The sequence below is a fragment of the Hibiscus syriacus genome, unplaced genomic scaffold (assembly GCF_006381635.1).
Source record: "Hibiscus syriacus cultivar Baekdansim isolate YM2019G1 unplaced genomic scaffold, ASM638163v2 tig00117046_pilon, whole genome shotgun sequence".
NCBI lineage: Eukaryota > Viridiplantae > Streptophyta > Magnoliopsida > Malvales > Malvaceae > Hibiscus > Hibiscus syriacus.
The window spans coordinates 183,545-198,930 of record NW_024063536.1 but is presented as its reverse complement, the minus strand read 5'-3'; the positions used below and the strand labels follow the sequence as shown (position 1 = coordinate 198,930).

At 35.3% G+C, this 15,386-nt stretch overlaps 1 pseudogene; it reads right to left on the bottom strand.

The window, feature by feature from the left end:
* LOC120197106 overlaps positions 1–15,386 on the bottom strand; it is a 33,626-nt pseudogene that overhangs the window by 4,095 nt on the left and 14,145 nt on the right.

Here is a 15,386-nt window from a genome sequence, read left to right as displayed (position 1 = left end):
CCGTTTTGCATCATCCTTAGGTGACATGGATGCATCGAGCTTGAAATGAGGAGCAAGAGGTGTACTAACTGGTTTTGACTTCTCATTCATGCCAAAACGTTTTAGTACCTTCCTCAGATATTCTTTCTAAGAAAAACAAAGCCTCCCCAATTTCTTATCCCTTGATATCTTTATGCCTAGAATATTCTTCGCTTCACCAAGATCATTCATCTCAAACTCCCTGTTCAATTGAGTCTTTAGTTTCGCAATTTCTATCTGACTCCTAGAATCTATCAGCATATCATCAACATAAAGAAGAAGATATATATAAGATCCATCTTATAGCTTGCGTAAATATACAAAATGATCATATTTGCTTCTTGTGTACTTCTGCCCTATCATAAACTTGTCAAATCGCTTGTACTGCCTTGGAGATTGCTTTAATTCGTACAACGATTTTTCTAATTTGCACACCATCTCTTCTTTTTCAGCAACTTTGAATCCATCTGGCTGAGTCATGTAGATTTCCTCATCCAAGTCTCCCCATGTAAAAATGCAGTTTTTACATCCATCTGAACTAGTTCCAAATCCAACTATGCTACCAAAGCCAACAAAATTCTGATGGAGGAATGTTTTACAACTGAAGAAAATACTTTATTATAATCAACTCCCTTCGTTTGAGCGTAGCCTTTAGCCACCAATCTTGCTTTGTAGCGGATGTTATTCTTTTCAGGAAATCCATCTTTCTTTGCATATACCCACTTGCACCCAATTGCCTTCTTTCCCTTTGGAAGACTAGCTAGTTTCCACGTCTGATTCTTTTGAAGGGATTGCATTTCTTCATTCATGGCGATCCTCCACTTTTTATGTTCTGAACTTTGGACTGCTTCATTAAAAGTAGCAGGAACGTCATCAATTGCAATTAGTGATGCAAAAGAGACCATATCAGTATAACGAGCAGGTTGTCTAATGGTCCTCTTCCCCTTTCTGAGTGCAATTGATTCATGTTGATGTGGAGGTTCTTGGGTCTGAACCTCTTCTTCATCTGACTCTTCTTCTACCATAGGAGAGTCAACATCAGTTTCTTTACTAGCTGGGTCAATTCTGCTTCCTTCAAACTCCACCTGTTTGGGAGTTCCATCTGTATGCTCTAATTTTTCTAAAGTCACCTTTCTCAACATGATAGATTCATCAAAGGTAACATCCCTGCTGAAGATTATTTTCTTTGTTTCTGGACACCAAAGACGATAGCCTTTCACACCAGAGGTGATCCCCATAAAGATCGCCTTCTTTGCTCTTGGATCCAGCTTTGACTCCTTAACATAGTAGTATGCAGTGGAACCAAATACATGTAAGGAATCATAATCTATAGCAGGTTCTCCAAACCATTTCTCTAATGGTGTTTTACCACCAATAGCAGTCGATGGTAAGCGGTTGACAAGGTGACAAGCATAGACCAAAGCCTCAGCCCAAAATTCTTTGCCTAACCCAGTATTAGACAACATACACCGAACCTTCTCCACTAATGTCCGGTTCATACGCTCTGCCACCCCCATTCTGTTGTGGTGTAGATCTGACAGTGAAATGCCTGACAATACCTTCTTCTTCACAGACTTTCAGAAATGGATCATTTTTGTACTCTCCACCATTGTCTGTACGGAGACGTTTGATTTTTCTGCCTGTTTGAGTCTCCACCATCTTTTTCCATTTAAGGAAAAATCCTAGCACCTCATCCTTTGTCTTCATTGTATACACCCAAACTCTCCGGGAAAAATCATCAACAAAGGTGACATAATAGTGTGTTCCTCCCAATGAAGTTATCTTGGAAGGCTTCCATACATCTGAATGAACATAATCCAAAATACCTTTAGTATCATGGATTGTTGTTCTAAATTTCACCCTCGTCTTCTTCCCTTTGATGCAATGCTCACAAAAAGCTAATTTGCAAGCCCGAGCACCCTTCAATAATCCTTGATCTATCATCAATTTCAAGGATTTTTCACCAACATGCCCCAAGCGCATATGCCATAACCTGGTTGTTTCTGACTCCTGTTCATCAGTAGAAGCTATCCATGCTGCTGTCCCAACAATTGTACTACCCAGAAAGTAATACACATTGTTTCTTTTCTGGATTCCCTTCATTATCACCAGTGCACCAGAGATAATCCTCATAATCTCATCTTTTGCCCTCACTTCTAAACCTTTTGACTCTAAGGTTCCCACAGAGATGAGATTTCTCATTAAATCTGGTACATAATGGACACTGTTAAGGTTCTGATTGATCCATCCTGATTCCTCAAATGAATTGAACCAATCCCATGTGTGTCAAGAGGGGAGTTATTTACTGTGTAGACAATTCCACCTTTTAGTTCTTTAAAATCAAAGAACCATTCTCTATTGGGGGTCATATGGTGGCTACAAGCTAAATCTAACAGCCATGAACTGGAACACCTGGTTGATGGCGTAGCAGCAAATGCGAAATCTGAATCTGTATCATCATACTTGACCACATTTGATTCTGAGACAGCCTTTCCCCTTTCAGGTTTGCCTTTATTCTTTAGCCTGGGACATTCTTTCTTCCAGTGCCCTTTTTCTCGACAAAAGGCGCATTCATCTTTGCTCAATCTGGACTTTGACTTCGATCTCCCTCTCCTTCCTTTATTCTGACTCTTCGAACGACCTCTAACAACAAGAGCTTCTGCTTCGACACTTGTATTTTCTTGTTTGTCTTTCTTTCTCAATTCATAACTATACAATATAGCAGTTACTTCACTGAGAGACACATCAACTTTCCCATGAAGTAGAGTAGTTTCAAGATACTCAAACTCATTAGGAAGTGATCCCATCAACATCAGAGCCAGATCTTCGTCTTCAAAAGTCACGTCCATATTCATCAGATCAGTAACCAGCTGATTAAAGCTAGTAATGTGATCATTCATAGTGGTACCTGGTACATAGTTGAAGCGGAACAATCTCTTTTTCATGTAGAGCTTGTTCTGACCGCTTTTCTTCAAAAATTTCTCCTCCAATGCCTTCCACAATTTACTTGCAGAAGTTTCCTTAGAAAATGCATACTTCTTCTCTCTAGAAAGACACGATCAAATAGTACCACATGCCAATCTATTGATCCTCTTCCATTTTTTCTCCTCAACATCATCTGGTTTCTCTCCTTCAATAGCACTGTCTAGACCCTGCTGAAATAGGGCATCTAGAACCTCACTTTGCCACATGCCGAAATGACCGGTGCCATAAAAAATCTCCATTGCAAATCTAAAATTTGTCACAACATTTCTTGCGGATGTTTTTGTGTCGTCTGCCATTTCTGCTATAAATTCTATTTAATAGTTGCCAATGTGGAATGTCAATTACCCCAAGGAAATTTTTTCTGATGTGAAGATCAACCTAAGCCGCAACCACAGAGCATACTAAAATAAACCAAGAACTTTGATACCAATTGTTGTGGATTCGGGTTAATTTCCACCAATAATAATAAATTCACCTTGAAAACTATTATCTAGGTGACTAGTGTGAAAACGTTGTACTAAAAATCACCCCAAGGTAGATTCCCAAGAAAGAGGAGGGGTCACAATGGTCCCTCTTAAAATCCACTTTCCTTAGACAGAACTACCAAGACAAGTAATTTTAATAGGAAAATAATTAACAACAACTATACCCGATAATAGCTATTAAATAGACATAAAGAGAACACCAAAATTTAACGAGGTTAGGCCAAAATTATGCCTACCTCCTCGAACACTACTAAAATAATATTTCACTAATAGAGTAAATATTTCAAAGAGAGAAAGAGTACAATAGCCTTTAATAGTGAAGAAGGCTTATATTTGTGGGATACTAAACTAAGGAGGAAGAGGGCTCTATTTATAACAAAAGAATTTCCCCTCCTCCTTATACACAACCAATGTGGGATTTTGCCAAAAAACCAACAGATTGAAGCAGTTCAGTAAGTTCAATACTCCAATGGAATGATTTTGCATTTTCCAATAGAAGACCAGTAACAGTGAGGCAGTGCATCCATTTTATAAAGTCAGCAGTTCTCTCCCTGCAAGGACCAGCAGCAGAGTGAAACTCCTAGCCAACCTTGCCACTGCAACAACCCAATCTCGGTCGCCACCCAGATTTATGCCATCTCCAATCACAACTCTGTTGCCTTCATCATCCACTTCATGTTCAAGAGGCTTGTGCAGTAAGTCCTGCTGTAGACACCCGTTTTTGACCAGACTTAAAAAAAGATTATTATTATATTTATTATTATTATTATTAATATCATTTTATTTACATATTTGGCAGACTTAATGTGCAGCCCAAATTACAAATCAAAAGCCAACAGTCCATTACAAGTCCAACACTAAGATGCTGACCCAAACCCAGTTCCAGACATGTTCAAGTAACCCAGATACAGATTAAGGTTTACCCTAATTATCTTCAGCCGCCTCCAACAGTGACCAGTTCACTGCCCACGCCGCCGCATGCTTCAGCCGGACGCCACGACGACCAAACCACCACCAAGTCATCGCCGAGTCACCAGTCACCAATGCTCATGGTCGTCATCGCCTATATCAGCAACCATAAAACCATGTCAGCTAATCAACCATCCATTATAAACATCCACTAAAACATTTTAAAACCAAATTAAATCCTGAAATTTAGGTATTATCACCTAATATACCCTACCACTATTTCGTATACCAGTGCAACATCCATTAAGCAACAACAAAATTTCAATATAAAAGGAGGTAACCATTCGAATGAGGGGGGAATAGTGTGGCCATATTCGAACAGGGGGCTTTCGAACAAAAAAAGAAAAAAAACAAAGAGAGAGGGATAAAACCCTTACCTTGATCGAAGAAGCATCAAAAAGTCGTCGGAGTGGTATTTTTCGAAAGGTATTATTCTAGATCTAGACTTGTAGGGTTGTTTATAGGCCGAATTAAGGGGATAATCGGGAAGTAGGGAGCAAGGAAACTTTTGGGACCATTTGGCCCCTCTGACCACTGTAAGTCTGCCGTACGCCGCCGTCGGTGACGGGTGATCCTCTCCTCTCCGATGAATAAGTGGAGAGAATTTGAAATTCTCTCCTTTCTCAGTTTTGAAATTGAGTAAAATGAAGTGTTTAGCCAATTTTTGGCTTTGTTTTAGAGTTATATACAATTGTTAAAACGACGTAGTTTAACAAGGGACTTGTTTGTAATTTTATTGTGGGTTAATTATACTTAAACGACTTCCTTGTTTTGTACATTTATGATATGGTTACCTATTATATTTAATTTATATTATATTCCATGTGTCACATTTGTAAATATTATATTTTGATCACTTGAATATTACTACATGGATTTCGTATATATTATAAATTATTCTCTTGGTTTATGAAACTTGTATTTTAGTCATTATTTTGTATTTTAGGATAAATCTTAAATTAAGTTGTATGTTTTAATTTCATCATTTTAGTCCCTAATTAATAGTTTGTGAGTTTACAATTTTGTCTTTTTATTTTATGTTCATTTAATTTTAGTCTAAATGTTAATTTATTTATTTTTTGTTGTTTAGACATTAGGATTCTATATTTCTGCATGTTTCTTTTTAGTCCTAATTTAGTTATTTTATAATTTTTATTAATATTCGAATTTAGATACATATTAGTAAATAATTCATTTTAGTCAATATCTAGCATTAGGTTTAATTATTATTTAATCCTTGTAATTTTTTTGTTTATTTTTTTCTAAGGTTTTTTATTCTTGGATTATTTTTACTTTTAGTATAGGTATTATTTAATATTTTGATTTAAGAAATTTGCAATAGATTAATTGATTTCAATTTCAAAAGAAAATTATAAACGAAGTATATAGTTTATGTTGTCCATAAGTTTTAATAATTATTTTATTAGTTTATAATATTAGAATATTATAAAAGTAAGAGAAAAAAGTATGAATAAAATAATATTAATTTTGATGATATTTGAAAGTTGGAAACCATGCTTGCCGACAGTTCACATGCCATTGTCTTTCAATTTTGACTTTAATGTCATAAATATAAATAATTAATTAATTAAACATTATTTAATAATAGCATATAAATTAGACCCCATAAATTAATGTTTTCTACAAGGTTTTGTATTCATATGGGATGTGTTTTCCTTATAAAGAAGAACGGATGCAATTATTGAAAATAAGTGGGGTTGGTTTGATATATTAGATTACATGATAGAAACTCTTTTATTTATATTTGTGGTTCTATTCTACGAATTTTTATTTTTTCTATTTTTGTCATTTAAATGTATGTTTTTCTATGTAATCCTTAAATTTTCGTTTATGTTATTTTAATCCTTTAAGTTCATGTTTTCAAGATTTCTTATTCGAGTAAAATTAATTTGAAGCAAGTTAATCAATATTTAATAAATGTATCATATTTTAACTTGATATTTGATTCAGGATTTCCACTATTTACGACCACGTGTAAGCGAAACAGTACCAATTTTGGGCGCTGTAGGGGTGCTAATCCTTCCCCACGTGTAACCGACTCCCGAACCCATTTTAATCGAATTTTTGGTAAACGCAGACCAATTTTTGTCTTAAAATGATTTTTCTTAAAATTGTTTTTAAAAGACATTTTTAGGTGTTCGACCTACCTAACCCAGAGGTCGATGGCGACTCTTTTCAATTCTATCCAAATTAATTCAAAACTACCAGATTTTTTCAAAATTAAAGTCGAAACTGTTTTTTAAACATTAAACAATTGTTCCGCCGAAAAAATGGTTACGACAGATTGGCGACTCTGCTGGGGATTTTTAGAGAGTCAGTCTGTAAGTCGCTTACTCATTGTTGTTGTGGTGAAAATTATGAGTTCAAGTCTTTAGTTAACTTATGATTCATTTATTGAAGTTTTTTAATTGCTTCATTTTTTATTGTCATACTAACATTTGATTTTTTTTTTCTTTCAGATTTGTCCAAATTTTTATCGAGTGGTGTTGTTTTCCTTTTGAGTCAAAGGATTGAATGTTCATTCTCACACACGTCACGGCATTTGCATAACATAAGCTCTATACCCGAGCTCCGAACCTTTCTAAGTGGGGGCAAAGCGACGCCTTTGTGAGAATTTATTCTCCGTGCAGGCCTAGCAAGTAACCTTCGGGATTCATATACCTTATGTCTTCGTGTAAATTTATTCTCCGCATAGGCATAAGGGAATGTATCCTCTTGAATTGAACTCGATCCATTTAAGCCTATAATGGGTGAGGATTGAGGGTTTGGCAGCCCAAAGGGGCACTAACATCAAGGACAATTCGATTACATTTTCCCTTATAGAGATGAAACCATGCATATAATGAACCATAGAACGGTCACCCTAGGTATAACTATACTGAACCTCTATCTGCCAGTAGGTACTCAAAATTAAGTGTACATATAGGAGGAGTGTTTCTAAACCCTTTTGCTTTAAATTCGTAGAATATATTTTTCCTTTCGAATAAATGCATGTGAATTAGAGATCATGTGGTTAGGTTTGTTTTTCAAAAAAGTATACGAATTAAATATCATGCGGTTAGGATTTTTTGTAAATGACAAAGCATGGGGGTAGATATCATGTTGGGTAGGATCTATTAAAGCATGATTGGGTAGTTAGCATGTGAGGGTAGGTTTTATTATTTTGTTTATATTATGTGTACTAACCTATTTTGGTTTTATGGATTTATTGCATTTGCATCTTCATGTCATCCAAAGGTGTTAATTCGCAAGTGATTGACTAATAAGAAGGCTGGTCATAATGAGACAAGAAATTCTTAACCATGTAGTCAATATCGGGAGATCCAAAAATGTTCAAATGATCCATGAAGAAGGTCATCCGATGAATGAAGAAATATAAAGCTGATTGAAGACTTCCTTTAAAGGTGCAAAGGTTGAGATGCTCCCTCAGGAGACAGATACAGTCATATCAAGGACGAGAAGACCCTTCACAAAGACATGAAGACTACTTCGCATTGGAAGTAAAAATGGAGATTTCAAGATTCAATTTAAGGACATCAGACATCGTCAAATGTGATAAAGTACACCAAAAACTTTGGATGCAATGTTAGATTCCATGAAGAGTACGACTCAAGGAAATGAAAAGTTACAATTGTATTTTGACTATATAGTGTAATAAAATCTTGTTGTCTAAATGAAGGTTGTTCTATGGTGGTCACTTTCGGGATTAACACCTTGTGCATTTGTATTAGCATTTGCATTCTCGTTTTGCATTAGCTTATTAATTTATTTATTTTGTTATTTGCTCCTATAATAATTCTTGTCATCTTATTCTCATTTTTGTACTAACTAATTTATATGTTGTTTTTTTTCTTGCATCACATGTTCATGACATAAAAGGTGTCAATTCTGAGTAGTCACCAATTAAAAGGTTTTCACAATGGACAAGGGGTTTCATAATCAGGCAAACCATGATACAACCAAGAAATGGCATTCGAAAGAAGTTCTAATAAAAACAGAGAATGGTACATTCGAGGATCACATGTCTGAATAAGAACAAAGAGAACTGCAACAAATGAGGGAACAAATGTCCAAGATAATGATAGAATAAATATGATGGCCAAAGGAAAAGAGGTTGATGTGCAATTAGAGGAAGAACTCGACAAAAATAAAAATGTAACACAAGAGGCTACTTGTGAACAAAGTGACCCAAGCAAACTTAAGAAGCCTCGCACAATCATTGCCCGCATCAATAAGTTATCAGGAGGTACAAAAGAAACAGTGACAACTGTAAACTTTCAAGGAAATATGGAGGAAGAAAAAACATATAATCACTTCAAATGAGAGACGCGCCTCATGAATGACCGAGATATAGGAGGGAGTGAACCTGACTTTGATCTTATTCCTATCGCATATGGAGATTTGTATATTAAGTTTCTAGAAGCACGAGAAGTGACCCCGCAGTATGTGAAGCCTCTACAACCTCCGTATTCAGAGTGGTACAATGCCAATGCCAATGTGAATATCACGCAAGAGCCCAAGGACATTATATTGATACCTGTGTGGCATTTAAACATCGAGTTTATTGCCTAATAGAGCATGGAATACTGGAATTCGAGAAGGAATGTCATCCTGGTTCAATAACTGAACATCTGATTAAAGTGAAGCCAATGAAGTCTAATGACAAAAGCATAAGTGAGAAAAGCCAAAATGAAGAGCATCTGCTGAAATACGAAGCTCAAGTACAACAGTTGCAGAGAGAAAATGACATTCATAACAAAGATTTGGAAGCTATGAAAGATAGTTTCAAAGAATCAGTCAAACCTTCCAAAGTATTGGTTTAGGCATTATTCTGGGAGAGTGGGTAAATGAGGCCTCTAAATTAAAAAATGATTTTGAACGATGGAAAATAAATTGCAAAATGCATGAAGGACGGGCTAAGAAGTACTCTCAAGATCTGCAGATTGCAGAAGGTGAACGTAGGGAGCCTTACAAGATTTGGGGCTTTGGAAAAAGAAGATTGAATTGTGGACAACCTCTTTCATTGACTCAAAAACCAAGTTAGAAGCTAGTAAAGCTGAAAATAAAACATTGACCGAACTAATAGTTGACTGTAAGAACTTGGCATGAGAACTTTATGATCGTGTCGAGTCTTTTGAAAAAGAAAATGACCAATATCGCCTACAGCTTCAAGAGTTTAAATGTAAACTGGAGAAAAAAGATAACGCGATAAATGAAGCAATTACTCAAGCAAGCAACGTGGCTCACAAGTTGGTCGACTTAGCTGCCTTTGCAGGGGATTTGAAGCAGATTGATGACTCAACACCAGACCATGCTTGGAAGACAACCTGGCTCCTACATGAGATAGAAAAATTAGGAGCTAAAGTTATTCATTATCTGTAGCTTGGTTATCCGATGTACTAAAACCTTTTGTGATCAATGAAAATCATTTTAGGATGGTTACTCTGGATTGACATCTTTCTTTTGCATGCATTGCATTTATTTTGATTTAATTTTTAAATACATTGTTAATATAAAAAATCATCAGATTAATTTTTGAAAGCTTACATGACAGTAATACCAAGATCACCCATTTACATTTTTCTTCCACTCTCGATGGATAAGAGGTTAGAAGGAATAGAGCAGTCCCAAGGAGAGTTACAGGATTAAATGCGGTATCAAACGACCATCTGCAACAGAGGATAAAGAGTCAAGCCTTAGTCTCTCAAGAAGAAGTATTGGGTCAGATGACTAGAGTATTGGCTATATTGGTTGATAACCGAGAAAAGGTGTCTGCTGAGAGACATCAACAAATTGGCACATCAAGGTTGGTTGACCACCCTGGGGCATCCTATGGGGCTGGAGGGAAAGATCTCGCGGTCATTGAGCATGTCAAATGAAGAATTAAGCAGTTAGAAGGGTCGATTAAGGCAATAAAAGCTGGTGAGGCATCTCGTGCAAACTTAGACGCAAGAGAATTAAGCTTAGTCCCCACTTTGGTCATTCCCCATAAGTTTAGGGTACCTAAGTGTTGAGTTAATCAATTGACGATTTGGCCAAGAGGGGGGTGAATTGGCAATTAAAAATTTGGTGGAAGCTTTTGCAGAAAATTGAAAGTAAATGCACAGCGATTTAGAGTGGTTCGACTTTCTCAATCAAAGTCTACGTCCACTACCTTAGCTATCCACACTAAGGATTTCCAACAAATTCACTAATTTGTTCTTTCTTTTGAGGCCAAAGAGATAACCTTACAACACCCTCAAGAATATACTCCAATTCTTGAGAACACTCTTTCTCAAAGAGAAGATTACAAATTTGCAAACTTACAAGGAAAACCTCACAAGGTAAGATGTTTGCACAATTCTAGAACAAGAAAAGAACACTCAAAGATAATTACAAATGAGCACAAATGGTGTTCTTGAAAGCAAAATGAATATTGAAAGGAAAATTGGCTTGATTTGCACAAAGGTGTTTGATGCTTTCTCTCTTGTTTCTCTATGATTTCTTGTTGATCAAGGGCTTCATAACTTGTTTAAATACACCTTGAATCACTTCTGAACGTTGGGGATAATTAATGAAGATAATATAGCCGTTTAAGTGTGAAAACATTTAATAAAAATACTTGGAGCATGGGGGGAATCGGTTCCCCCTCATAGGGGATCGGTTCTCTAAGTGTAAAATTCAAATATTTTGACCGTTTGAATAGGGGGGAATCGGTTCCCTCCGAGCATTCTGGAAATCTCGAAGCTAAACCATTTAGGGGGGGATCGATACCCCCTTGGGGGGAATCGGTTCCCTCTGAGCAATCTGGAATTTTTGGCTTTGAAATGGTTCGAAATACTTTGAAAGATTATTTTGAAATTGTTTTAAGATTAAAACTTAATTTTACACTTAAGTAAGGATTAAAAATGATTTTTGAAATATTTGGAGTAATGTTTTGATATTCGAATAATTATATCGAATATACTTAGAAAATCATTTTGGAAAATCTTAAAATTCATTTAACTTAATTTGTTATATCGAAATATCAAAATGTTTTCAACAATCTCCCCCTTTTTGATATAACAAAACATTTTAGTAATTTTAAGATTTTGAAATCAAGTTTTGAAATTACTCCCCCTTACTTTAACACTTCTCCATTTATCATTTTTAAAACACACTTAAAACACACACTTCTCCCCCTTTTTGTTAAATCAAAAAGATTCAAAGAAACGTGAAAAACATTTAGCCAATTGATTAGGTATATGTATGCATAAGCTGCTAAGATCACAATCAAGAGAAACGTTAGCCATTAGTTCCATAATCAATATTCATAAACAATGTGATATGGTAAAATTGGTCATATTGCTAATAATGATAAATGATGCAATAAACATATAAGTTCACACCATCCATAAATCCAAACAAATTCACAATCCACAAATTCAAACATTTCAAAATATTCAAAAATGTTAAAACAATAAATTTGGAGTTCAAAGTAAAACATTTAATCATATATCCGGGTCAGGATGAGGAAAACGAGCTCGCATAGCGGTCATTTCGTTAGTGAGGTCATTAATACGTGCGTTGGTTGCTTCATTATTTGCACGTATTTCCTGAAGAATTTCTAATTGTTGAGTTCCCATTGTGATTAAATGAGACTCTATTGAATTAAAGCACGAATCCATGGTCGCATATCGGTAATCAAATGTCTCCATAAAAGATTGAAAATATGGAGGCATTTGAGTCGATTGTTGTGCTTGCTCTTCGGGATGCTCCTCGGGCTGCTCAGGTTCATCTTCAGCTTCATCGATGTCTCGCATTAATTGCTCAAGCTCGAGATCTTCGTCAGCTTCGGGTGGAGCTTGTGAAGAACTAGCTCCCGGAGTAGTTGCAGAAGATCGAACCCATTCACCGGTTTCTTTATTTTTGACCCATCCCGCTCTTGTTAAAGAAAGAAATTGATTTGTTTCTTAAGAGGAAAAGCGGCATCTAGACCAACTCGAAGCTCGGCTTTAGAAAAGAGATTACTAAGGATACAACCGTAAACTAGTGAAGAACAGAGTTTCTTATTTGGCACTAGGTTAACGGTTTCAACGATCTCAGCAAAGATAATCTCGGAAAGGTTTATTTTTATGTTGTGTTCAAAACAATGCAACCACCAAAGGTCTAAAGCTATGAGAGTGGAATAATGACCCCCGGATGGTCGAAACCACCAAGTGATCATGAGATGAAGAAAACGCTCATGAAGATCTAGAACACTTGCACTATCATTTCGTTTATATCGTGAGCCTAAAACTTGTTTTTCATTTGATAAATCTTCATTATCCAAGCCTAAGGCATTGGCTATGTAATCCGGATCAAGATGGAAATATTGACCTAGGAGGTAGGAATGTACTCCTATTGTTTTGGTTTTGTCACGATTTTTGATACAAAACATTACAGTAGAAGATACGAACAAGTTGATGATAGACAATGGGTTCAAGTTCGAAAAGTTTATCAAATTTCCATTCGTGCAAGATAGGGAGATATTTAAAGTTAATAGCAACCATAGCTTGAAGAGATGGGATACGTTCTTCCCTAATCTTATACGAGTAAAATATTGGTAAAACCAATAACGATAATCTTTAGGACCGGTTGATTGAAACAAGAATTTTGGATAGTCAAGTTAGGATCAAGATTTGGAATAGATTTTGAGGAATAGGAGGAGGATTTGGTTGACGACTAGAATGACTAGATGAAGACCTAGCACGTTTAGGATTAGATATGGTGAAGGAAATCGGAATAGATTGATAACCTGCAATTTTAAAAACAAATGTATGCAATTCAATTAATTCCAAAACTTAATTGAGCCCTCAATATTTCAAGGTTCTCTAAATCAATCCTAATGGGCAAATTTTTTGAAAACTTTTGAAAAATATGGTTTTGAGAAACAATATATTATAGTTTTCATAACAACAACATAACCTAATCAAAACACAATAATTTGAAAAACAACAAAAAAAAATTTTTAATTTCGAAAATTTAAAATTTTTGGAAAATTCTTGTGTTTTTGATGAAATTAGTTGTAACATCTAGTTTCTAATCACTAAACAATCAATGCCCGATCACTATTTCAACCTAGAACTAATTAAAACTAATCATATGTTCAAAATCAATGAAACAGAGAGTTTAGAAAAATTTACCTTGAAAGATGAAGATTGAGGGGATTTAGATGTTGTTTGCACGATTTTAATGATGATTTCAAGTTTAGGAGATGATATTTGAAGTGAATTCCGATTAAAATCAATGATTTGAGGCAAGAATGGAGATTTGAGTGTTTGAGGGTGAGAAACGGCAGAAAGGTTTTGGGTTTTGGGGTGTTCTGCCCGATTTTAACAGAACCCCAGGGGGGTATCGATTCCCCTGTGGGGGGTAATCGATTCCCCTTCAAAGGGGAATCGGTTCCCTCATGGGGGGATCGATTCCCTCTGCACCAAAATGCTAAAATCCGACTTTTAAGCACACAAAATGCTAAATTAGTCTTCTCTAGTGGTATAGGCAACTCATATATTGAAAAAAATTATGTTCAAACAATTAAATTAATCTTTAATCAATATTTGAACATAAAGTTAATTTTTTTAATCAAGAATCATAAACTCCCCCTAACTAATAGTAATGAATGCAATCAAAAATTACTATTATGAGCATTTTTCAATATTTATTAAAAGTGCTTAATTATTTTAAACACTAAGTGAAGATAGGTCAGTTAAACCTATTCTCTCCTAAGTGTCCAAAATCTTTCCTTATCTAAGGGTTTTGTAAAAATATCCGCTAATTGATGCAAAGTATCAACAAATTCTAGAACTACATCTTCCTTAGTGACATGGTCTCTAATGAAGTGATGTCTAATTTCAATGTGTTTAGTTCTAGAGTGTTGGATGGGATTTTTAGTGAGACAAATAGCACTAGTATTGTTACACTTGATAGGAATAGTACCTACTTCAATTCCATAATCAAAAAGTTGTTGTTTCATCCATAAAACTTGTGCACAACAACTACCGATTGAAATATATTCTGCTTCAGTGGTAGATAATGCAACACAATTTTGTTTCTTTGAAAACCAAGAAATCAGCATATTTCCAAGGAATTGGCAAGTACCGGAGGTGCTTTTCCTATCTAATTTGCATCCTCCATAATCCGCATCAGAAAAAGCATGCAAGCTAAAGCTAGAGTCTCTAGGATACCAAAGTCCTAAACTAGGAGTGTCCTTAAGGTATCTAAAGATTCTCTTAACACCTAGTAAATGTGATTCCTTAGGGCATGATTGAAATCTAGCACATAAGCAAACACTAAACATAATGTCTGGTCTACTTGCAGTTAGATAAAGTAGAGATTCAATCATTGACCTATATAATTTAACATCTACACATTTACCTCCTTCATCTAAGTCAAGCTTTGTTGAAGAGCTCATTGGAGTGTCATGAGGTTTCTCATTTTCCAGTCCAAACTTCTTGAGCATATCTTTGACGTACTTAGCTTGATTAATGAAGATGCCATCTTTTCTTTGCTTGATTTGGAGTCCCAAGAAAAATGAGAGCTCCCCCATCATGCTCATCTCAAACTCACTTTGTATTAGCTTAGAAAATTCTTGGCAAAGAACATCATTAGTAGAACCAAATATTATATCATCAACATAAATTTGAACTACTAATAAATCTTTACCTTTATGCTTTAAAAACAATGTAGTGTCAACCTTTCCTTTTGAAAAACCTTTTTCAATTAAAAAATTTGACAATTTTTCATACCAAGCTCTAGGAGCTTGTTTTAAACCATAAAGAGCTTTTGTCAATTTAAGAACATGATCTGGAAATTTTGAATCTTCAAATCCTGGAGGTTGTTCCACATACACTTCTTCTTTTATAAAACCATTTAAAAATGCACTTTTAACATCCATTTGATATAATTTAA